The 27,101-nt window shown below is 35.0% G+C and overlaps 1 long non-coding RNA gene across 1 annotated transcript; it reads left to right on the forward strand.

Annotated features, from left to right (window-relative positions):
• Nucleotides 1–13,602: 13,602 nt before the first annotated feature.
• Nucleotides 13,603–22,816, forward strand: LOC148125441 (uncharacterized). Its single transcript, XR_015744211.1, has 3 exons — nucleotides 13,603–13,743; nucleotides 21,721–21,843; nucleotides 22,699–22,816. It is a non-coding gene; the product is annotated as an uncharacterized LOC148125441 (long non-coding RNA).
• The last annotated feature ends 4,285 nt before the right edge of the window (nucleotides 22,817–27,101 follow it).

The following is a 27,101-nucleotide window of genomic DNA, read 5'->3' on the forward strand; positions in this document are numbered from 1 at the left end:
GTTTTGGCTTTTTCAGAAAGAGGCTGGTGTGTTCCCTTCCTCACCCTAGCATTATCTTGTGTATCCTTTCAATTTCTCCTAGGAGTTTCAATTTCTCCTACTATGAGTTGTCCGGCACCACTACTTTCCCAATATAAACCATATAGCTTTATGTTATACTGTAACCTTACTTATGTATTTTTGGAAACACTAATAAAAGCCACAGGTACAAAATCTGATACACGTTAAGTGCATAATGCACTAGTGACTTATGAGAAATGAAACCTTCAATGGACAGGGTAATGATGTGGTAATATCATTCAAGTAGGCAAGGCAACTTCTGGCAGCCTTGTATGTTTGGGGATATTGGCTTTGCAGGGTTTTAAGCCTAAAAGATACCTTGCTCATAATTTGAAAGATGCTGAGAAACCTAATTTCTTAACTATATGCTGTTGAGATTTAGCAATATATCATTTGTAGGAGATGAGCAGGTGATAAGGAAGGTACTTTAGACTCTTTTAAAGATGTTTGTACCCAGTCGACACACTGTTTAAATAAAAGATAGATTTGTTGCATACACCCATGGCTTGTGGTTTGCCCAACTTGTATGAGAGTTCCAATCTGACAGTAGCATTGCTGTCACTGCATAAATCCAGCTAACAATGGATCCTTAACTTTAGTTTATCATTCTTCTTAAGCTCACTCAAAAATCTAGCTTATAAACATTGTTATAAGTGTTAAACTTGATTTAATTGAGGGCCGCATCAGGGTTGTGTTTGACCTCGGAGGGCTGGTGTGTGGGGTGGGGCATGGCAGGGGTGTGTGGCAATGGTGGACATAGCCAGGGATGTGGTCGTGGTGGGTGTGACATGGGATTTGTGTTGGGGCACCTGTGATGATCACGTGCTAAGGCAGATCTTCCCTGACACCCTCCCTTGCTTTCACTATATTTTCCTTCCTTCCTTCCTTTTCTTCTTTTTCCTTCCCTCTTCCTTCTCCTTTCTTCTTCCTTCCCCTCTTTCCTTATTTTTCTTCCTTCTCTCTTCCCATCTTTCCTTAATTATCTTTGTCTTTCCTCTTTCACTTTTTCTTTATTTGTCCCTTCTTGCATGCTCAAATGCAAAAGGGGAAACATTTCTCCTTTTCTTTTGCTTTTAGTTTGTTTTCAGATCCCTCTGCCAGCAAAAACAGAGGTTGGGGACACAGCCCCCCACACCCTATTTTTGTTCTGAACGGCCTTCTACAGCCCTCTGCCAGTGAAAATGGAGCCTGGGGGGGCGCATGCAGCCCCCCAAGGTCCATTTTCACTAGCAGAGGCACCGCAGGCCAGTTCTTTGCTATTTCCAGGCCAGCCACGCAGGCCAAATCTAAGACTTTAGTTGACACCCCCCGTGTTATAAATTTGTTATATTTTCTTTAAAACTTTAATAATGTAAAATTTTGCCCATTTAATGTACAGGTCCATTATTTTCATCATCTTAGCCAATAGTCTTCCTAGTTAACTATTGTTTGAAGGGGTATTTAGAGATTATATCTGAAAAGCAATAGGTAGGATATAACTGGTTGGCAGTATAAGATGCAGGCCAAATGCATTCTTTCTGCAGCTTTAGATATTACAGTATCCCTCTTCTTCCTTCTACCATAGTGCGTTGTTTTGAAATTGCATTTTCCCAGGTACAATATGCACTAAGCCCAGATTCCTTTCTCACCACACCCCAGGTCATTTTAATGAAAATTCCACAGTCCATGCCAAAAAGATAGAATTGCTCTTAATCCTTTACCAGCATGTCATCTGATCCCAGGCCCACTAGAGTTGTTATTCTGTGTCTGCAGAGCACAGCAGTCAAACCAGAAGCAAATAGCAACAGCAGTACAAAGCAATTAACTGTATTCTTCACCTCAGGTATTTTTAAACCCCAAATATGCCTTGGTTGAAAGAAAGCAAATATCTATATCTATAAATATCTATAAAAACATGCATAAATACTTCTTCCCAATTTTTAGCAAGTCATAATATCTCTTTTTCTTTGCTTCCATATATATTTAGTAAGAATTTGATGTGCGCATGATGGAAATTTAATCTTTTCCTTCTGTCTTTCTCTTTATAAGCTAGATGATTTGCTTCATTTTGTATTTTCCAAGAAATCATGGTTGGTCCACCTAGGTCCCAAATATTCTGTAGCTTATTATGCCAGATCAGATTCCCACAGGTGCATGCTTTATTCTTTGCATAAAAGTCTGACAGACAACAAGCATACTAAAGATTTCACTCAAGCTGCCAATCGGAGCTAACATTTGTTGTATGCATGTCAAGTCTATCTTGACTCCTTATAATAGCTTTGCTATGTTGCTAGGAAGTTGAAACTCTCTGATATTTCTTTGTCCTTCTGATTCCTGATATCAAATTAATGTCCATTAATTGTTTAGCAAAAAGTTTGTCCCGTTTCTCCTCTGTAGAATTCAATGGACCGTTGCTGGAAATTAATGGAATATACCACATTGGATGAAGAGTAAGTGCAGGTATCTCTAATCTTGTGTAGATGATTTTTGACATCCTGTGGGAGTGCTGTTGGTCTTTGTGGGGGCAAAACAGAACGTGGGTTTGTTTGCAGGGCCTGATGATCCCAGGCCACTAATTAGTAATTATAGAACACAATGTGACTGATAAATTGCTGTTTATTTTCTTAAATATGAACATTATAAACATTAAAGTAATTCTTGTGGGAGACATAATAAACCACACCAATCATTGATTCAGTACAGAAGTATCTGAGTGTTATTCAAATTGCACATGTGTAGAGTCCTACTGAATGAAAGTTTGTTTGACCATGGTACAGTCTCACGAGGTCATAGTTGTCAACTATCATGCCAGACTAAATTCAGCAGAATGAAACATGGTCAGTTTTTTCCAACCTCAAGTACTCTGTCTCCCTCTAATCAATCAACTTTATTAAGAATAGATGGCCTTGCTTTTTTGTTTGTTTTTAGTGACAATAGCTCTTTGTCTGTCTGTCTGTGTGTGTGTGTGTGTGTGTGTGTGTGTGCGTGTGATTTCAAGGCTCAAGTGGGAAAAATAAGAGCTACTTTATTTCATTTAAATCTCAGCCTGTTCATCAGTTCAACAGTTGTATATGTTCAACCAATCCATTTACAGTTATCCTCCACACAAATATTTGAAAATATTCTAAAATATTCAGCTAAACATTGAAAGTTTCACTTTTTATTGTCCCTAAATTGACTTCTGCAATGGCTCTGCCTGCCCTCCTTTTAGCATCCTCAAATCCATGACAATAATTTTGTGGTAGTGCTAGATTGTAGAAATGTTGCATTGGGAATATAGACAAGAAAGCCTAATTATTACCATTCCAGAATCTATCCGATTGTTTTTCTGAGGGAGTGATAAACAGTGAGGCTCATATGTTGTTTTAGCTCTTATTGTTTTCTGCAAGTATATGCTTTTGCATTATTACATTAGGACACCACACATACATTTCTACTTTTTCTTGCTTTATTGCCAAAATTCTAATTAAGTACCCTTCTACCACTGAATGCAACTTATTTTTATCTTTTACTTGCTACATCCTATTCTCACCTCATCATATCAAAATGAGTAGCACCTTCTTATATATAGTCACTGTTTACTTCTTTCAACAGTAAAAAGTCATTCATTTCAACAGCATAAATTCATAAATTCAGCAACATAAATCCGTCCATTTTTTTCATTATGCATACTTTGAAATAATTTCATCCTATTGAACTTTAATATATTAGCTTTTTGACCTGTATTCCTTATTATGCAGAATGTGCATAATATTATTAGTCAGCTATATTCATATATCCAATCAACACAGCATCACCACATTGATCACCAAGGAAAAAACACCCTTTAGGAACCGCAGTGATTAGAATGCATTATTGCAGGCTGATTCTACTCACTGCCAGTGGTTCAATCCTGACTGTCTCAGGACTGACTCAGCCTTCTATCCTTCCATGGTCAGTAAAATGAGGACACAGATTGTTGGGTCAATATATTGATTCTATATACAGCTGTAAAGCACTTTGAAGTGATATATAAAATTAAATGCTATTGTTATTAGAATTCATTATCATAAATTAAAGCACCTATCCTGGAATCTAAATTGTTTCTGTTTTATAGTCCCATTCTTTTATTCACAGCAAAAGGTGAAATAGAAAAAACAAGTAAATCTCTAGAAACAGCAGAGGATGATTTTGTTTTCTTGCCTCTCCCTTTACAAAGTGATGAATATAAACTTGCCTTAAAACAAGCATTCCTTTCTAAACATTTCAGTTGAGACCTTAGTCATAATTTATCACATTAATTGTGACCATGTAAAATTGCATTTCTGTCCATGGTGTTAACCCTAATGCTGTTCACACCATCCAGAGTATCCCCAATGCAGAGGCCAACCTCACAGGGGAAATAAAAAGAGTTTTAGAAATTACAGGAGACAAAAAGGGAGGAATGATCATTTAAGTTATAGGAAAGCATTCTTGACTGGAAGGAACAACAAAACCTAACTGGATTATGGAGTCTGGCCATCTGCACAGCTAAAAGATTTACAAAGGCAGCCCAGGTGAAAATAGAGGGAGAAAGAAGAGAGCCTACTGTTCTTGAATTAATTACTGTCTATTCATCTGTTTGCTGCAGAGGGAAAATTCAAAATCATTCTTTGGAAATTCGTGCCAATTGTGTAGACCTAGTTTCTCAGCTGCATTTCCCCTCCTTCCTTCACTTACCCCCCTCCTCTGTTTTTCTGTGCATAAGACTGAAGTATTTATCTGCCCTGTGTCTCTGCCAGCATGCTCTGGAATGATTCAAAGTGTCCTGGCACTGAATCATAAGAATTTGTGTTGCTAATAAATACAGCTGGTCCCCTTCATTGTGATTAATTGTGACTAAAATCTAAACAACAAACAATTATCTGAATTGCTTCAGTGTCCATTAGTTTTATGTGTTTATTAGACAGGGTTATGCTCTTTCAAGTTTATTAACAACAGATTAAGGAAATGGCCAACAAATCTACAATTCTGTTTCTTTTTTTATATATATAAAATGCAATAGCGAGTGTACAATTTACCAATGCTTTTAGGGCTTAATAGTAAGTCAAAACAAACTTTTGAACAATTCTTTCATTTATATGCCAGCTGTGATACAAACAAGAAGCAAATAATATCAGGATCTAATTTAAATTAATCTTAGTGTTCCTAAAATTTACCCTCTGTGTGAGTTTTGAGTATTTTTCCTAACTACACAGTGAATATTTTTCGGTTATACCTGTGTGTCTGCATGATTTACAAAAACAAAGAATCTATGACGCTTTCATAATATAGCATTGTTTCAATACTTACAATGTGTAATGATGATAAAAACCACTTCCCTGTATTTCATCCCATGCCAATGTAATGGCCCTGCTATTAATCCATTTCCAGCATGCCTTTTGTATCCTAATAATATATCCTAATGAACTTGCCATTATATTACCTAAGATTAGATTAAATTAGATTAACAGGCACTTAAAGTCATCCTTTTAGACATAATTTTTGACACTTTAACATATTTTAGCTTGCTTCAATGATGTATTCTGGTGTTGGAATCTGCATTGCTCCTCCTGACCATGTTAGGCTGCTTTGGGTACCTTCCACCATCCCCACCCTTCAATCACTGGGCACTGCTTTCTATGGACATTTTTCCTTGGACTTCAGCAAGTCTGAATGATTTACACAAAGACATCCTTCATACTTCATTCCACCCTTCCTCCATATGAACAACTTGATACTTGGGCACTTGTTGGTAGCTTATGAGGAGAAAATTGGATAACAGTAATGAGTGTGACTCAATTTATTCTGACAAAGATTTTTGCCACTTGTTTGAAAATAGCTGGATCTCCTGGCAAATGCTGGAAGACAAGAACATCTTGAGGCAAAATAGTGTCATTCAGTCAGTCCTACAGTTCTTAATCTGCATTACTATTCATAAGCACTGTGGAAAAAATGACTTAAATTGGCATTCCAGCTGGCTTTTGAAGATGGGTGGAAAGGGTTGACCCTAGAAAGGAATAAAGAGAACTTCCCTTCATTAGTAGTATTACTAGTGAGCATAAAAGACATTACAGCCATGAAATACATATTTCTGTAAGGTGGTGGAGATCTACCACAACATTTAGATACAAGGCATCAGTTTCCTGAGCCAAAGCATGCCTTCCTGAATTCTCTAAGTGAACTACCCATTTTAGACTTCATACATTGTACATTGTAGCCTACAGTACTTCAATGCATGTGTTACTTTTAGCTTCTGTGCTTCCCAACAGAAAGGCTACGGAGATACAGATTCACAGTATCAGGGATTCTCTATATAACCAAGAAAGAAATGATTATAAATTCTTTTAGATTCCAATGTGTCATGCTTAAAAAAATTTAAATCATAATTTCCTCCCTTAGGACGTTTGGAATTAAGTCTGTGTTGTTTCTAAATGTGAGACCAGAGTTCAAAGTCGCAGAATCATGATTCTGATTAGATTTGATTGGTTTACCCTTGTCTGCAAGTGCAAAACTAAAGTCTGTTGCTACACAAGGTATTTTTTTGAAAATTGGATCCAGGCCCATTCTAGCTAGTGAAAGCCAATAAAAAGACCAGATCCTTTCCTGGCTGGCATGCTTCATACTCCATCCAAGAAGAATATAGTGCTGGAACAAACACTGAAGTGTTTTTTTATTATTTAAATCTGGATAGCTAATACTTACTGGAGGCTGCCATGTGTGAAAACTTGATTATGGAAACTGGGACGCATTCACGAGATTGCTCTTGAGGTACTATGTTTGTTCTTGGAAGGTTTCTCAAAGCTGGAATAGTCAACCTTTTGGCCAGAGGCCAAAATAATATTTTGAGGAGAACTCTATTTATTATTTATGTTAAAACTATTGTAATACTATGCCCTCATTGTTGCTATTTTCACACAAGAATAATTAAATGACTCTAAAAGTCAATATACACAGACAATTGAGAAATATGCTTAGGTATTACACAAACCTCAAAATATCTTACAACTTTTTAAATTAGAAGGATCACCAAACTCAGTTCAATATCATTCTTTGTTGAGTGAAGTATCCACTTACTTCATAATTTAATTATTATTCAAATGAATAATGAATTGTTCAAAATGTATATTTTAACTTTTTTTCAAAATTTTACACATTTGGGCTACTGTCACTGGAAGGTTCTTTAAGCTGGTTCTTGGTCTGTCTAATGAAGACTGCCTATTGAGAAGTGTTTGTATCCAAAATTAACAATCAAAAGAAACAGTATCATATCTGAATTAGTATGTGTTAAATATACAAATAACTTCAGCTTTTGGGCATACTTTGAGGCAAACATTTTAATGTGTCCTATTACAAATAAAGGCTCCCCCAGCCAGACCTGATGCTCTGTAACTAGTCCAGCTGGGTGGTTTTTATTCAGTTTATCCAAAATTTCACCATTAATTCCTCTACAAAAATAAATAGAAATAATTAGGGAATTTACTTTCCCAAATTCAAGTGGTTTATAGCATATTTTATGTCAGTGCTAAAGCCAAAGAGATGACAACCTAATAATGTTGCCCTGCACATAGAACACAGAGTAATGGAGTTGGAAGGGATTTTGTTTCTTGTCTTGCCTTTTGGTGCTTAAGAAAATAGTTTGACCCCCTCATCTTTGTAGGAGCCCCTCAAATATTGGAACAGTGCTATTATATCACCCCTAATCCTTCTTCTCATTATACTAGACATACTCAATTCCTGTAACCATTCTTTATATGTTTTAGCCTCCAGCTCCCTAATCAACTTGGTTACTCTTCTCTGCACTCTTTCCAGAATCTCAACATTATTTTATATTGTGGTGACTAGAACTGAATGCAGTATTCCAAGTGTGGTCTTACTAAGGCTTTGTAAAGCGGTAATAGATAGAACTTCATAGAGCATAGAACACATAGGAATGTTCTTAATAAGAAGTTCCCTTATAAAACCAATAAATCCAAGTCTGTAGAAAAACATATTTAGAAGAAAAACAAAGAAAAACAAAAGAATGCAGCAATCGTGTACACATAATTTGAAATAAAAATGCAATCAGACTATTACACACACACACACACACACACACACACACACACACACACACACCTTTTAAAAAGTTTTAATTTCTAGTTCGTGTTCAGTGCAGAAACAATGGTTTGGGGTTTGCTTTCATGTTTATGGCAGGACATTCTTGTCCCTTGTCCCTGCCCATTGCTCTCTAAGAACTTTTCCTTGGTTTTACAGAATTTGGAGATTAAGAGAAAGCCAGCCTCTTGGGGAAAATTGTTACTTTAACCAGTAAAAAACATCTGCAATGAACTGGATCTAGCTAGCAAATCAGAAGCAGTGTAGGGTTTAAAGCCAGTTTCCTAATGATTCTGGATATAATTCTAAAGGTCCAGTTTTGATCAGTGTGGTCTCTATACAACTAATATTATATAGAAGAGGTTCTTTTGGAAAATAAAATAAAATTCAATACATTTGCCTGTCAGAATGGGTCAACATATTTTATGCTTTAGAGAGCACTGTTGTGCTAATCCATAATAGAAGTTATTACATTTATTGAATTGCCCTTGTATATTCCTAATATTATTAATTGAATTATATACTATCTTTCTGCATTGCTTACATAATAAAAAAGTGGTTTGGGATTTATTTTATATTTTCCTTCAAACAATTAATTATGTAATATGTATTTTCCATAATACATACTAGTAGAAATGCTTATTGCTATCATGCTAAATATTACTGTTGGCTTTTTCAAGAAATAGCACAATACAGTATAAGATTACCATTCAATTTTTAGAGATTAATACTAAAAGTTGGAAATCAGTTTATTGTCCAAGGTAATTGATGAGATTTGAGGCTTCCATTAGGATGTCCCATTTCTTTTCATGCCTATAGTTACATGTCTATATTAAATAATAATTAAATTATTAAATTATAAATAAATTTAAATATTTAAGTAAATCATAAGTAATAATAAATTAATAAATTAAATACGGTACATGCCTCTATTTCATGCCTATATTAAAAAGCTAAGCAAAGAACTATTCAGATGTGAAGTCAGGTAATTAAATTTGCAGAAGAGTTGGAGTTGGTTGTATGCTTTCAAATGCAGTATGAAAAATATGTTTAGTCTTGTTTGTTTTATCCTGTTTCAACTGACGTGTTGTACTCTTCTCTTTAAATAATGTCTTGGCATCCTTAACTCTGAAAAGCAAATATAAGTTAGGGTTAGGATATGCAGTCCTTCCAAAATCAAACATAGTTTGGCAAGATAAATAAAGTTTAACTGGTTTGAGCAAATAGCGCATGCAGAAATATTGGATTTATGTTTTTCCACCTGAGCAATACAAATAAATCACAAAATATGCTAATCCTTATTTAATTCAACTTTCAATATGTAGCTCTGTCCCATCCATCAAGGAATTGAATAGATATAAGTTACAAATGATCACAAATTAATGTATTTTTCTTTAACTACTCATGTGTGACCTCACTTATTAAGAATGTGGAGAAGTTTTAATACTCTAGGCTAGGATCGTTTATAATATTTTGAAAGGTCAAATACAGCAAAATATTTTGTTTTCATTGTTCTATAATATCATAACGTCAACCTATAAACTCAATCCAATAGACAACTTTAGATAATATTTTTGCACTTATATAGTAAAAAAAAAATGTCTTTCAACTTACAGCAAATATTTGGCCCATTGAAATAAATTGGTTTTGAAACTCCCCAAATTTGAAAATAAACATATTGTATAGTACATAAACATTTCTGTAATGGTATTCAACTTGTAGAAACACATTTTGTTGGGAAGATATCATAATCATCTCATTCTTTAAGCCAAAATAAGATATCATTTCAAGAAAGTTGTGCCAGGTACCAATTTATTATCTTGCTTTGAAAATAATGGTTGATGTAAGTATTTTTAATGGTTGATATATTTTATTTGATTATCCCAAACTTCTACTTTATTCTGCAATGCTGCATTTTAACAAGATTTATTTCTGTAATATTTTTAGATCAACTTGCATTTCCTGTTTTGATCTCTGCTACTGTTAATACTGTTTTTAACTGAAGGATTTGTTGTAATTTTGTATTTTATTGGTGCTTGTATTAGATGTTGTCTTGAAAACAAGTTGTTTTAGCAACTTCCGCAGGAACCTTGCAAAAATTTGCTCATGGACTCACAAGAAATTACTCCTTATGAATTAAAAGTTTCTCTCCAACTCCCAACTTTAAAGGCTTGGTACAAGTGTCCACCAAAGTTTTGTCAATGTGGGCCTAAATGTTTTCTGTATCAAAATAAGGTTTATGCTTAAATGTATAAATAAAAAGCTAATATTTTGCTCTCGATAATTGTCCTGAAATTGCAAAAATGAAAGAAATAAAAAAACAACTTTAATGTGTAATTATATGAGGTATAAATCTCTAAGCATCTTTGTCACCCTCACAAATTCTTACCATGTCATCCCAGATCAAAAAGTTTCATTCTAAAGACATATAATTTAGAGATGACCAGCAGATGTCACTTGTGAGATCAAAAAAAAAGAAGAAGAAGAAATAACTGTCTTCCGTTTAGCAGAAAATATTAACATTTATAATCCACTATTTGTGGGTATGCATGTTAACACTGACAGATTCCTGTGTAGAAGAGTTTGGTTATACAGGATGAGTTCAGAACAAATGGAAGAGTAGACATTTAGATGCTTTTTATCTGCCAGCATCAAATGTTTCTTTTGTTTAATTTTTTTTTATGTCAAAATGTCGTCTGTGCATCTTTCTAATGTTAAGTCTAAGCTGTAGTAATCAGTATAAGATTCAAGCACATTTTATAAGTGTCCATGTTATCACCATAACAACTATTCTGATTTTGTGCTGTTTACAAAACTAATGTATTTTCTTATCTGTCATCTTGATTGTGGTGAACTTTAATAACTACATCACATCCTGGTTTACTATTTTGCTTTTTAAACCATGCGTGATATAAGTCTCATTTAGAGCAAACACCTCATGTACCACATCACACCTTTCTTTCTACGCCAGTCCTTTAATGTGCAGGGCAATAAGTGTGACATTTACATAGGGCTAAACCCAAATATTTAATAATATGGAGATGTGGGGGGGTGGTACATCTGGCAAGGAAGAGATAATGCGCCTTTTTTCATTTGGCCATTTGCTCCTGCAGGCTCTTTTTGAACTGGGAAGGGTGTGTGTGAAGTGCAGTCACTTGATAATGTCACTGCAAGCAATCAAGCAGCAAGTCCTAATTGGTCAGCTTGGTGACAGAAGAAAGGAAAGCTGATGAGTTTAATAAGTGGAGGGCCACTGGTTCCTTAGAAAGCAGGAAACAAAAACAAAACTGGAAATCAAACAAGTTTGCTCCTGGGATCATTGGCAATATCTGTCATCTTTCCCTATTACATACCCCTTTCTTCAATATCTGAAGAACAGGAGAAAAAGATAACATTTAGGTTCTACAGACAAAGTCAATAGGTCTTGAAAGTTCATTCCTACCTTTAAATACAATGATATTATGTCTGCATGATAGCCTTTGGTTGTCCCAGAGCCTTTCCAAAGCCTTTCACTGAATTGTAATCTTCATCAGGACAGAAGGCAAACATTATGAAATATGTAATAAGTAATTTTAACAGTATTTAATTAAAGCACATTTCATGTTCTTGAGACTACTACTTTGCAGTAAGGCCAATCAGCTACTTGGAATGTAGTATCTTGGTTGAGTTTAGCATCTCAGTTAAAATGTTTCATGGTTATTTTAGGTATTCAGTTCACTGTTATAGGAAGGTATAGTTACCAGTCATTTTTTCAGTCATTTTTAAAGAAATACTTTCTTTCACACTACTGTATAAGTTATCCAGCTTAGCTAAAAGTGCCCTAAGCTCTATTATTTATGGGTTTTCCCCCTAAATTATAGGACAAAGTATTCACATTTCATTCATTGGTTAAAGACATAATATTTTTCAAATGTTTTCAGGATGCAAAACTCAATTCCATTCTTCACTGTGTGGGCTACAAAAGAGGATTTTTTTTTCTTACAAAGCAAACTGTAATATTCCAGGAAGTAGGAAAAAAGGCAGCTCTGACAAGATAGGAATACAGGAATTTAAAAAAATGAAATTGCATGTCAACAACTAGGTTTGTATTGAAAAGGGTCGTTCAGAGTGCCCCTGATGCCTAGGGCTAACTCTGGCATAAGAAGGCTTTTTTTTTTCATCTATTTCAAGTAAATTCTAGACAAAACAGGCATAGTTTGTGGCTTTGAGACAATGAATCATACCATTCTTTCTCTTTTTAGTATTCTGCATTTTCCTGTAACTTTGCTCTTCCCGGAGGCTGCTGAGAGTGCAAAGAGACAACTCATGTTTGAACGACAGAATATTGAAAAGGTCAGAGCTGTATAGCACAATGCTACTATTCACAGAACATGTTAGCTACTGAAATTCCATTGCTTCATTCTTATGACAAAGGCCAGAGAACACAACAGGAAGCAAACCAACATAATTGCATGCTTTCAAAAGCAGTGAGAGAGACTGTGATTTGCATCATAAATCATGAAACAGAGAGTGCTATGAAGCAGTCAAATAATTTCAAGGGTACCTCCTTGAGCTATCACCACTCTTTCTGCACAATGAGGTCTTAGCTTTAGCTGCAGACGGTTCTCTATTCAAGCAAACTCCCAAAATTGTTCTATAAAATGGTCCTATCTGCCTATAAGGCATCACTGGATGGTAAATGTTCCAATATGGACTGGGAGAAGACAGACTGTTTGAAATCATCTTGTATATTATGAGTTTAAAAATCTAAAACCTGAAAATGACTGAATTGAATGAACTGAAAAATCTAAAATCTAAAAAAGTCCACCTATCCTGCAAAATTCCAGTTCTGGCAATGTATAGTCTGTTTCCATAGGGTGGCCAGCTCTGATTCAGGACATATTACAGTATATGATGACAAAAAAGGAGAAAATGAATTTTAAGTGTCTATTAATGCTTCAGTAATTAAGCAGGAATGGTAGTGAACCAGTCAGTTTTCCTGACTTTTAATTTTATTTTTTGCAACTCAATATAAAAATTGATATATACAAATTTTGTATAACTTAATGTCCTCTATGTATGTCTATGCACACATGCATGAACTTGTAAGTATGTAAGCTTACTCTAATGTAGAATGTTAGTGATTCTATGGCCAAAACCAACTTGCCCATTTTTTTTAATGCTGGATTATTTGCTCTCAAGTGAATGTTGATCCTTAGTGACTGTATAAGTAGATTTCCTCCATAGTGATCTGTCCTAATCTGATCTTTCAGGTCTTCTAATGCTGCACTTATCACCATTCTAACTGAGATCATCCGTCTTGCTCTGCTCCTTGTCTTCTTATTCTCTTTTCTTCTACTTTTTTCAGCATTAGAACGTCTTCAGAGACCTAGGTCTTCGCATGAAGTGTCTTAAATACAATAATTTGAGCTTGATCATTTATGCCTCTAATGAGATCTCTAAGTTGATTTATTTGATGATCCATTTGTTTTCTTGGTCTCCAAAATATTCACTTTTCTAACCCAACAATTTTAAAATATGAACACTCTTCCCCTCCTGCTTCTTCAAAATCCAACTTGAACTTCCATAGAGTGTGAGAGGGAACATCATGACTTATACTATTGTGATCTCGTAAGTATAAACATATCACAATATCTGAATATCTTTTTCAGTTCGGAAGTTCTAACAGTCAGCCTCCTCCCCAAAATCACATGACTGCATTTCAGGCACTTGGCAACAGCCACATTTATGGCTATTTAAAGAGTTCCATAGTCATGTGACTATCATTTGCAATGTTTTTGAAAAAGAAATCCCCATAGTGAACAATGGTTTACTTAACAACCACAGCATTTGATTAATAACTGTGGTGGTCACTTTATGCATGCAACTTTCACTTAATATCACAAAAGTGGTTGTAACATCGGTCATGTGATGACCTGCTTTACAACCATCCTGATTTAGCCTTAAGCTATGAATACAGGTTCTCTGATTATGCCTTATGACCATAATGGAGCCTGCCCATTATGGTCATAAGGCATAATCAGATTACCTGTATTCATAGCCAATATCCTTGGCTTTGAGCGTGACAGACAATAAGGAATGGAAAAGAAGCCTATAGGAAATTAGAGGCAGGTTAGTACTGGGCATGCAGCACTTGGTGGCATGATCTCAATGGCATTAGAAGCAAAAACAAGAAAGATTAGGTTTGATTAGATGAGAAGAGGAGGAGAGAAGGGGAGGGGAGGGGAGGGGAGGAAAGAAAAGAAAAGAAAAGAGAAGAGAAGAGAAGAGAAGAGAAGAGAAGAGAAGAGAAGAAAAAGAAAAAGAAAATTCTATGAAGGTATGCAGGTAGTCTGGTGTAGAGGCCTAGTAAATGATGAGAGAAGGATGAGGCAAATTGTTAGCTTTGTGATACACATTGCTTAAGATCTCTCCAGATTTTGCCTTGGTCAAAACCCAGAACAACTAAAATGCCCAATGTTTTGATTTTGCCAAAACATAACCCACTCACAATGATTCTACATAATTTTAAAGTTGTCATGTATTTGTTTCAGATTGGAAAAACACAACATTTTCCATTTCAACAATACTAATGTAGTGACTGGTATCAATTTTGTGAATAATGCAAGTTTTCATCATTCTCTGGCAGCTGTTCTGTGGCAGCACTAAAATATGAAATATATCCACCAATTTTGTTGGGCTGTTACTTAGCAAGTAAAAATAATATACGGAGAAAGGGGATACAGGGGAGAAACAAAGTACAGTAATTAAATATTTCAGTTTTCCCAGTAAAAAGGAATGAGAAGTTATATGAGTGCTGTGGAATCTTTTGAAATAAATGTTTGGTTACAAATGTGCACAGTGAATTGCACATTTCTACTTGCATAAAAGTGTTTATGTGTCAAACAAACAAAACCAAAAGTGTTTATGTGTCAATTTTTATCAATTTGGTTAAAATTAACCTAATTGTTTTTTCCTATTTAGCAGCAAGTAAAGATAATTGGTAAATTCCTTAATCAACATATTGTATAAATTTAGTTGTATATTCAAAATTACACCCTAAAACATAAATTTTGGAACTGGATATATGGCCAGGCATTATTAGGTCAGAATGAAAAGAGCTGCTTAAAGTCTAGTAGCAGTTTTTCCAATGAACAAATGTTAATAAAAGACATAAGCTTTCATGAATTGCAGCTCACTTCGTCAGATAAATAGACTGGCTAAAGTGATGTAGGATTTAAACCAGAGGTGGTATTCAGCAGGTTCTGATCAGTTCTGGAGAACCGGTAGCGTAAATTTTGAGTAGTTCGGAGAACTGGAAAATACCACCTCTGACTAGCCTGCTCCCATCTATTCTCTATCTCCTGAGTCCCAGCTGATCAGCTGGGTCTTCTTTTGTTGCCGTGCACAGGAGACTGGAGCTGGAAAGCAGGTTAGTGGGGTGGGGAGGAAATGGGATTTTGCAGTATCCTTCCACCAAGAGTGGGGAGGGAATGGGGATTTTGCAGTACCCTTCCCCTGGAGTGGGATAGGAATGAAGATTTTACAGTATCCTTCCCCTAGAGTGGGATAGGAATGAAGATTTTACAGTATCCTTCCCCTGCCAGGCCCACCAAGCCACGCCACGCCACGCCACGCCCACCAAGCCATGCCCACAGAACCAGTAGTAAATTTTTTTAATCTCACCACTGATTTAAACACATTGAATTGGAGGAGAAAGCAGAGGGAAGATAGAGTGATGTTTAGAGGTAAGATGTGGTATGGTTTATATGTGGTTACATGCCCATCACACAATTCTTCTCAATTATTTCAGCACACAGATTATAACTCCCTTTGCCCAATGGATCTCTTCTGTTCCCTTTTTTGTTCTTAAAAGCCTTTGAAGAGCCACTGCAATGGGTTTTCTAAATTAGTTGTCAACCTTGATCCCTTTTAACATGTAATTTTGTATTTATTTACTGATTTTAAGTCCATCTTTTTTGTTCTCAAACTGTTCATTGATTTCTTCAGGCCATCTGTTATTGGATGTGCATTCCTAATACAGGTAGTCCTCGACTTATGACAGTTGATTTAGTGACCGTTCAAAGTTACAGTGGCACTGAAAAAAACTGACTTATGACCATTTTTCACAAAATGGTCACTTGCAGCATCAAGTGTCACATGATCAACACTTGGCAACTGACTCATATTTAGGATGGTTGCAATGCTCTGGGATCATGTTTTACAACCTTCTGAAAAGCAAAATCAATGGCCATAAAATGGAGCAAAACTCACTTAACAAATGTCTCACTTGTGGTTGTAAGTCGAGGATTACCTATATAAGTTTTTAAAATAACCTTTTAAAAAAGCATTGAAACTATGAATCAAAAGAGAGGAAGTTACCTGCCTTTCATGGAATTCAATGAAAAACATTTGCAGAATTTTGATCAAGAGGTGACAATGAACAAAACATGGGAAGTACAGTATATCCTAATGGGTACAGGGAATGTGCAGGTCAGCACATGGCTCTTCAACACATGATTGAAATATGTATGCATGTAATAATCATTATTGCCTTTGTGGATTTGTATAAAGTATGTAATAAATAGGATTGAATAATGGAATCTTTGGGGTGATTGTGGTGTTAAACTTTGCTTCCTGAATGTGGTAGGAAATGTATCATGGAAACAAACCCTGTGTAAGAATAAATGCAATCCTTAGTGAAAGTTTCAACATTAAGCAAATGCAAGAGGAGACATAATGTTCTGTTGATAGGTTAATATATATGATACATGTATAAAGATTGATTGGGGTGACAGTACAATTGCTGGTCAGGGATATGGTGCCAAGTTGTCTTGGCTCATGATTGTGTGTGGGATTGTATGATGCCATGGGGAATACAGATATGAAAATTATTGTTTTAAAACACAAAGTAATTCTTTGACAAGAATTTGACAAGGAAAATGGAGTAAGCGCTGCAAGTAGCTGTTTAAGTGGGTCTTAAAATAGTTGCATATAGAGCCAAATGGGAGCTAAATTGTTTATTATATCTTCCAGTAATGGAAGCTAAAACAAATGCCAAACATAAGCCTGAAACTCTGCAAAATTACATCTAAGTTTCTGAACAGGTAGTTGTAAACCGAACAACTGAGGTTTTGCAGGATGTCCCTACCAAAGCCATAATGAGATGATTAAAACTAAAAAGACTTCTCAAAAGTTAAATAATAGAATTAAATTACAGGTACCCCTTGCTTATCAAACCATAATTGGGACTAACAACTCCATCACTAAGCACCATGGTTGCTAAGTGAAACATCATGTGACAATGATGGGATTATGATCACACTTCCTCTTTGGCATTAGCAAAAGTTCACATGAATAAAACTTATTTTATTTCCCTTCTATTAATAGAATTGCTCTTTTGGGAAGATGGGTGGCATATAAATTTAATTAATAAATAAATTCTGTTTGTAACAAGCCAGTGGCAAAGTGCTCAAATGGTGATCATGTGACTGAGGGGTATTGCAATGGCTGTAAATGCGAGGAGTGCTCACAAAATTAGTTTTAAACATTGTCGTAACTTTGAACTGCTGTTAAATGATGCAGTCAGTAAATGACAATTATCTGCAGTGTTGATCATATTTATCTTAAAGAATCCAAGATCATTTTCTAAACATCTCCCAAATGTATCAAACATACGATTTCAAATTTACTAGCTGTACAGCTTCTTGGGGGGAAAAATGAGGAACATCTCTGGCTCATTTATACAAAGCTCTTCCACTTTGTATCATGGTTCTACTTCAAAAAATAATTTTATGGTCTCGATAGATAGACAGACAGGTAGATTGACAGACACACAGAGACAGAAAGATGATAGATTATTCCAACAGGAAATGCAGAGGCATTTCATCAGTATGTATCTAGAATCCTCTCTAATTATTACAAACTACCTAATTACAAGAATAGGCAATCTGAAACTCACACAGACCCCCCTCCTGATAACAAGTTCAGTATAATTAAGAAAACAAATCCATTCTCCTCCAGCAGATGTTTTCTTTTTTTGCAGGGGGGAATGAGGTGCTAAAGGGGGACTCTATATTTCTCTGCAAATGACTCATCAAAGTTTAGCACTGGCACCATTTCTAAGAGTTCTTCCTGTTCTTTATTCCTCATCTTAATCCTTTGCTTACAATTAAACAAATCATTGCTCAGAAAAAGGCTATCAGAAGATTACCGCTTCAGGTGGAAAGTTCCAATATAAAAGGATGAAACAAGATCCTTTTTTAGGTTGAAGTAGGTGGGGGGAGTGTAAGGAAACAAAAATAGAATAGAGGCACTGAATTCTCCTTAGAGGTTTCCTCACTGTCTTTCCCAGATTCTCCTAAAAGGAACTCGGTTTCCTTTCACAAGAATCATCCACCATTAGGACTGTTACCTGTTTTTCTGAAATGTTTGTTTCACTCCAGTTCTGTTTCCTACACGAATGACAGTCACTGAATTGGTCAAGGAGGAATTGTCTAAGAGAAACTGCAATAATTTGTTCCACACAGTTAAATCCCAATAGTATATGAATTTTACAGAAGCATCATTTGGAATTGATCCTTTAAGCAATTGCTATGATTTTTAGACAAGTGAGTGAAATCCACATGTTAGAGATTTTGTACATTTTGCAGATGACCACAAATGAATTGAGCTGTTCTGCGTTGATCTGAACAGGGTGTTTGGTTGACCACCCATTATTTTTAAAAAAATGCTTTTTCTGTGAGCAATTTGTGTATGACTTAATTACAGACAGTCTAGTAGTGCATACAGTAGAGAAATAGAAATTGGAATAAAACTTCCAACATCTTGTTTTGTGGTGGGAGTATTGGCTGGTGGCAGCAAAATATGTACATGGTTTCTGGCTGGACAAGAGTATCCAATGTGGGCAGAGAGCTATTGATGTCTACGTGCCATGTCTGTTTTTGGCAGAGTTGTTCTGCTGATTTCAGTGATCATCACACTATTCTATAATGTCAGCTATTTGAATGGATTCTCTTCCACATCCCTATCAGCAAGAAGTACTACTTGTGAGCCACATTTCCTGGCAACAGGATTGGTTTGTGGGGGCTTCTGTGCCATATGTCTAAATGTTAATTAATTATCAGTACAAATTAATGCAAGAAACGAAGAGTCAAAGATGCAGTTGTACAAAAGACTTGCCTTAAGGGAAAGAAAAATCATAGCTGGCAGAATCCCAGATTACATTTCCAAGCCAAAGACCTGCAAATATGTTATATTCTGAAATGGTTTTCCATCATCTATTCCTGAGAGTACTGTTCAGAAATGCAGTCAAAGATAATACTAACATCGGCAGCAATATGAATTGATGAAAAAAATGTCATTCTATTGTTTATGGACAAAGATATTGAGATGCAGGAATCAAGAAATAACAATACTTGTTAATGGCTGAAAAACAGCAGATTCACTCCACAACTATGCTTTCATTTATTTCTGGGATTATAATGTGACATAGCTTCAAGCCATTTAGAAATGCTCCCATTCCCAAAAGCTACAGCTATATTTATACAGGATGTGATATTCCATAGTATTTTGCCATAGTGTTATGGCAACCAAGAATGGAGTATTGACATAGCTATCAAGTTCCAACAAGTCAAACTGTAGGTTTTGCACCATTGTTTTACATAGAAATGAAACACATTTGCTGTGTAGAATATAAACACATACATATAGTATATATAAAGGAAAAGGGAAGTTATAAAAAATTGATGGATGGATTTACAAAAGGATATCTTTATTGGGAGATTGAAATTAAGTTGTGATACAATGGCCACTTGAAACTTTAGACCCTTCCTTAAATGGGAACTTCACTATTTTGTGATCAATTATGTCTCCAGTGTCCTCACAATTGCATAGACTTTGAAATCACAGTATTTGAGAAAGGTGAGCTACATAACAATCAGCCCGGTTTCTGCTTCAAAGGAAATATTGCTTGAGTGATCTGAGATAAGTGCTCTCCCATCTCTTCATAATGCCATGAAGCTGAGAAAGGCCTTGAAGCAATTAAATATTGACTCAACTCAACTTTGAGAAAATTCTGCACGGATAGTTCTGCAGAATTTGGAACCTGGTGGGGTGAGGGTAGTTTTGTATTCATAGGAACTGCCACCTTATTTGCTTTGTCCTTGGAGTTCCCCTCCCTCCAGTAGCCAAGGGACCATTCTACTTTTCTACTAGATCCCTGTCTTCCACAATGCTTCTGAAGGCCAACTGTACTGTTTGTACTATTCGGTAGCCAGTGGTTCTTTTTACAAAAATATTTTCCTCTGCCTTAAATGCAAGTATTGTATGGTGAGGATATCCATGAGACACCAGATGTTGTGTTCTACCACTGTCCATTTGAAAGTTTATTGGTCATCATCAAAGGGAGCAACACAACACTGCAAAAGAGATTTTGTTGGGCACAAGTACCCCTAAATATGTTTGCTGTGCATATATGTATGTTTCTATGCATGTGCATTCACTTGTGTGGACAAGGAGACAAAATGTTTTTGTATGTGTTGTATAGTAGTTAAAGGGCTGGACTAGAAATGAGGAAACCACGATTTTAGGCTTCCTTTAGTTACAGAAGACATGCAGATAACTTAAAGTCAACCCAGCTCTCTCAATCCTATACTGAGAACAAAAAATAATCTCCATCAATATGGCAGATTATGTTGCATAACCTTTTGTTATTCCTATTCCAGGTTCTTGGGAAGGACTCAATAGATGAATAAAAATGACAAATGCAGTCTAAACTTCTGGCCAACTGTGCAAAAAACCATAATAATATATAATTATATATGTTAAAATACAAAACAGGAATGAAGCTCTATGAAATATGAAAATCTCTGTTAAAAATATATCATATGAACATTTTGATACTTACATATTGTGTAATTATAAGTTCTACCTTACAGATATTTTCCAAGTGTCTGATAGTCAGGAATGGTGATTTATTGGAAAACAAAAAAGATATCTACTGGCCAGAATACCAAGGCCTTGCTTGCCAACAACAACCTGTTGCTGGAACACTTACATAGCTGTTTTGACACATATATTGTTCATATTCGTATTAATATCGGTGTACTTCTCATATGGTACATTCTGAAATGTCTAGAGCACTAAGCTCATTTTATAGGATCACTTTTACTTCATGAGGCGTGGGAGAAAGATATTGTATAAGCTCTGATAGAAGATTTCCTGTGGAAAAGAGACAGAGGGAGTATTACTTGGTTGAACATGCTTAATCACTCAGCAACTTTTTGATATTGTTAACCACAATACCAGCTTCCTGGAGGTTATGCTAGTCATAACAGTGGAATAGATGAAAATGAATCTTGGAAGATGAATCAAGTTTTCTGAGACCGGGAGTATCTACCTCTGTCAATTGGTATACCAACAATTTCCTTTCTTTAATAGGATTATCAGGCTAGAGTAATTCATACAGATAAACTTACATTTAGACTATTGTAGATCTGCCCTATATGAATCAGACTGCAGAAGAGTCAAAGGCAAAATATGAAGCAACACATATGATAGAGATTATTCAGAATATTAATCTCTTCCTTATATTATCTCTTACCATAGCTTACCATAGAACAAAGGACAAACCCCATTTAGTGTACAGACGCAAGATTGAGAAGAGTATAAAGCTTTTTCTATGCTCTGCTTTTGCACCCCTTGACCATGAGGAGTTCCACATATTTTGAAGTAAGCATAGAATCTTACAGTACATTTACTGTCTGATAGTTTCTCATAATTTATCTTATTGAGCTACATTGAAGAAAATAGAATACAAAATACACTACAAAATGGAATACATTACAAAAGCTCTATATGTTCCACTAAGCAGAAGACACAAAATACAAATATGTCTATGTCCAGCTCTTTAATAGGGTGGCCATGTGTCTTGTAGAAATGCAATAGCTTTGTAAAAGGCATCAGCTGTCTGAAGGATGGTCTAGTTGGAAGGAAGGAAGGAAGGAAGGAAGGAAGGAAGGAAGGAAGGAAGGAAGGAAGGAAGGAAGGAAGGAAGAAAGAAAGAAAGAAAGAAAGAAAGAAAGAAAGAAGAGGGATTTTGAATTTGTCTATCAAACTAGTTTCCAAATAGGAGTCAGATCATATTTTTCACTGTTATGTTGAGATGTATTATATTTTGCTTTAAAGGGATTTATTTATTAGACATGTTTGTTGCTATAGAAATGGCCACTACATATTAAGTAAGCAAAAGTAAAAAAGCCTTTAATGTTACTATTCTTATTTTATTGCACTAAACAGAGTCAGAAGTCAATGGTTTTCTTTCTTTTTTTCCTTTTACCCTATACTTCTGTCTTTCATCTTTTCCCTTCCCCATTTTCCCATTATGTTCATTTTCATTTTCATTTTATATTTTAATGTTTAATAAAAAAATTTTTAAGAAAAATCATCCAAACAAAAACATTACATTTTAAGAACATATTGTTCTGACTTAAATTAATCTTTTTACCTCATTTTCTAGCACTCTTTGAAAGTATACCACTTTGAAGTATTTATCCTGACTTTTCCAAAGTCATTGCTTTCTTGCAGGATGGATGCATGTATTGTTTCTTGATATGAAAAACATTCTGTCTCATGTGCTAGCTTTTTAAAATTAACACATGGAATTTGCATTTAATGAATACTATTTTAAAATTTATTTCCAGGTTTGGCCATAAAACTGCAAGATAAAAGTTACATGTTTAATTCTTATGTAGTCTCATTTCTTATTTAAACTAACTGGTGCAACCTGCATGATTTTATCATTTTAATAATTATATTTCAGTACATATGAAAAGATCATCAACATTTTCTAACACTATATATTCCCCTCCCAAAAAAAGTCCATAATCTTATGTTATTTCAACCATCTTGTCTCTGCAATCTCATATGATCATATGAAAAAAAGCATGAAGTCTTGTGAGAGCTAATTATAGTTTACCTGATTAATAAAGTTATATTTTAAGATTTTTATATTATTTTTTAATAAATCCTAGGAAGATGTGACATGCCCTTTATCCATAGACAGTGGATTATATATAGCTAGGATTTAGTGTATTAGAAACAGTTTCAAGTCCATTTTTCAGAGTACTTCAAATAAAGTAACGAAGTCTTCTAGTGACATTTTAAAATTAACATATATATTAATGGTACACATTTTCACAGACTAAGTTGGCAAGTGAAGGGAGCGGTGATAAGCATAAGCCCCAGGAAAAATGAAATAAAAGAGATTGTAGCATAATCATAAGAAATAAATCAAGATGTAGCAAAACATTTATTGTCACAGGCAGATAACTTAGTTTATTACAGAATAGATAAATTCTCTGGTATTTTAATAGCTAACAAACTGATTAGGTGATACAGATTTTTGGACAGAAATTAATTTTGTCTTAGCCTGTTCACAATATTGTAAGCAAGGCCCTTCTCTCTGCAAATTGATGTAGATGTCGAGATAGATAGATAGATAGATAGATAGATAGATAGATAGATAGTAGATAGATAGATAGACAGACAGACAGATAGATAATAGATAGATAGATAGATAGATAGATAGATAGATAGATAGATATAATAGAGGTAGAAATAGATATGATATAGATACAGATACAAATATACATATGATACAGATACAGATATATAGGGGGGATATAATAGCGGTTAAAAACACTTAGCTTGTCAGCTGAAAAGACCCGAATGCCATGAAACGAGGTGAGCTCCCATTTCTGCCCAAACTCTTGCCCACTTAACAGTTCAAAAGCATGCAAACACAAGTAGATAAATAGGTATCACTTTGGTAGCAACATAACAGCATACCGCGCAGCTTTGGAGAATAGTCATGCTGCGCACATGACCCGCAAAAATGTATTTGGACAATGCTGGCTCTCTTGGCCAAGAACCAGACATGACCATCATGCCCTAGAGTCTATCCTTGGTTGAACAGACTTGCCGAGCTGAAATGACCATGAGTGGGTAGCTGAAATTTTCAAGTTGCCTGATCACAAGTTTTCCATGTTACTGCCATTTCTAAATAGAAAACTACTGCCCTTTTGCAAAAATAAAATGGATGTGTTTGCTTAAGCATGTGTCTAACACTCTTCTAAAAAAGTGATTCAATATATATCCCCAAAAAAGATTAGTCAACACATTGCAAATGCATCAAAAGTCACCGCTGAAGCATGGTGGAGTTCTCCTGAAAGTCGTCTCCTGCTTCATCCTGAGCCATTCTGATATACTTGCAATCTGCCAATCAAATAACTTTTGGTGCAAATTCAAAGCTGTTCCCAAAGATGCTAGACAAATGCTCAGAAATTGTCCAACTATCAAATTGCCAATACAGTTGAGGAATTATAAAAAGCACTGTGAGAGCTATCATTTATTTTCAGTTTGCATCCCACTGCTATCAGTTTTGAGAAGCAGGTGGAGTAGCAGTGTTAGCTATGGCCAGAACCATCCATGTTACCTGCTTTTTCATGTGCTCCTTCTGCTAAAGATACAATTTAAAATAGCTTCACTGACTTCCAAAACTACGTATCAACAGACCCTATGTATTGCCAAAACATTTTCTAAAGTACCATGCATATACACGGATATACTGGTATGTTCAAAACCTGAGAAGGATTCAGTGATCACTTGATAAAGCACTGGCTACTGGGATGTTATTAGGTTAACTGTAAAATAAGTGACTGCCTCAGTAATTCACAAAGAGGCTATTAATGAAAACAACATACAAAAAAATCTCAAAATAACAAGCTGAGAGATAAATTGTGTTATAAAATAAAAATAATCCAGTTGCTGAGATTTGTATAATCATAACCCATTCCCTTTCAGCAAATTTTGCAAAAGAAAACTCTAAGGAAATCTTCTCTTTGATCAAAGTCTCAAACCTAAGACCTTAAAACTGGAGAATTGATTTAAAGGAAACCAGGGATCTGATACTTCCATCAGTCCAAGCCAAAATGACATTGGAATACAATAGAAAGCAGTGTTTCCACGGTAGCTGAAAGTAGCCAATAAAAGCACCAACCATGTCATCACTAACAATTTGCTGATTGTTCATACAGCAAAATGTGTCGGGGGGGGAGGGGGAACCTTACCTTTAAAATGAAACTAAATATAAATTTCATTTCTTGTATGATAAGCTGGGGATTTGTTGCAGCAACATCAGAATAATATGTTCACTAAGAATAAAGACTAATTACTAAAAAGTAATGATGAAATTGATCATATTTATTTTTAGTTAATTGGTAGAATTAACTAGAATTTTTAATGAGTTGTACCTAAGGCCACACAGAATTGCCACTCTTTCCTTTCTATCAGTGTAAAACTAATTCAAAGATTGAAAATTGGCGAATTTCATTCAGCCATCAGAAATATCCTTCTAGGAGTATGTAACAACTTATTTCCTCCCAACAATCCAGGTACAATATATCCAAAGCTGTTTATAATAAATAAGTTTCCAAATTTGGATAATAACATTTAGCAGTAAGTTGACATCTTTAAGTTGCTTCCAAGATTATGCCATCCTAATGTTAAAGTTTAATTAAAAGACATAACCAAATCATATACATTAAAGTGCTTTTATTGTACATTGCCCAATTGTATAAATTGCATACAACATAGAACTTCCAGCTCTGCTAAAACATCCAGACCAAACAAAGAACATAGCAGATGTTTGAACAGTATACATGACCATTCATTGTTTTACATAAATTGTACATTTTAATGGTCTTTAAAGGATTGTCCATAAATAGTTGATTAAAGGCAATTACTGAGGATGGGAATCCAGTCTTTGTGACTACAGCTTTGTCAATTCCGGAACACCTTTCTTCCTAAGGTGAGGTTGACCTCTTCCTTACCAATTTTCAAAAAGCAATGAAAACTGCTTCTCCACAGAATCTTCAGAGAGGCGGGTGACTGGACTGTCATAATTAGGTGAAGTGTGCTTGAACAATCAGAGATGAGTTAGTATTTATTTGTATTGGTATATGTGGGGTTTGCATTTTTGTTTGATGAAATAGCATTCAAATATGGTAAAATAGAGGTATAAATACACTGATCATTAATTCTGTATTCAATATACAGAACAATATACAAAACAGTCATTTAAGGGAAATACAGATATCTTATTTACTTTACCAGGAAGTAAAAACTAGTATTATTTTAATTACTTTTATATATTAGCTAACATAGTAAATGCCACTATTGTATAACAGACTATTATATACTCATGGTTAATCTCCTGTACATTTTTCTTCTATATTTATAAAATGATGTGTTTTATTAGTTTCCCCCATCCCAGTGTTGCTACCCAATTTTGTCTTCACTGCAACATCGAAATTCTTTAGCTAATCTGTACTGCAAAGTTAATCATATTCAGTTTCCTAGCTATAAAAAAAATGAAAAATAATATTTTAGGATGGAAAAAAACCATTGGTTTAACTGACAATAAAGATCTAAACAGCTTTGGCATTGCATTCCTTCTAAAACCTGATCTTAAGTAGTGCACCATGCACCTTGGCTGTGCAGTTCAAGTAGATGAAGGGATGATGGTTCCCTGAAAGACAGGAATGTGGAAAACAAACCCAAAGCAACAAAACATGAAGAAGAGGAAAACTTTCAATACCTTGAATAGACAAGTAATTCATAAACATACAAGTCATGCTTCATTGAAAAGTATGCTGGAAATTACAGGTGATAAAGCCTCATCTCGACTACTAAGCACAACATCTGGCTGTCAATGCAAATGTAAATTTTGTAACAGATATTTAGAACATGACCAGATATCTTACAGGTGTAAAGAACTGCTAAAGAAAGATTATTAGTCAACCTTTCTCACTTTAGCACTATCCATTAAAATTGCTATTGAAAAATTGAAACTTTTGTATGAACTGCAATTAAAATCAACAGAATGGACAGAGATCACCAACAACTGTCAGAGATAGTGGATTTTGCTT

This window comes from Pseudonaja textilis, chromosome 6, assembly GCF_049901715.1.
Source record: "Pseudonaja textilis isolate UNSWEBS1 chromosome 6, rPseTex1.2, whole genome shotgun sequence".
In the NCBI taxonomy this organism is placed as follows: domain Eukaryota; kingdom Metazoa; phylum Chordata; class Lepidosauria; order Squamata; family Elapidae; genus Pseudonaja; species Pseudonaja textilis.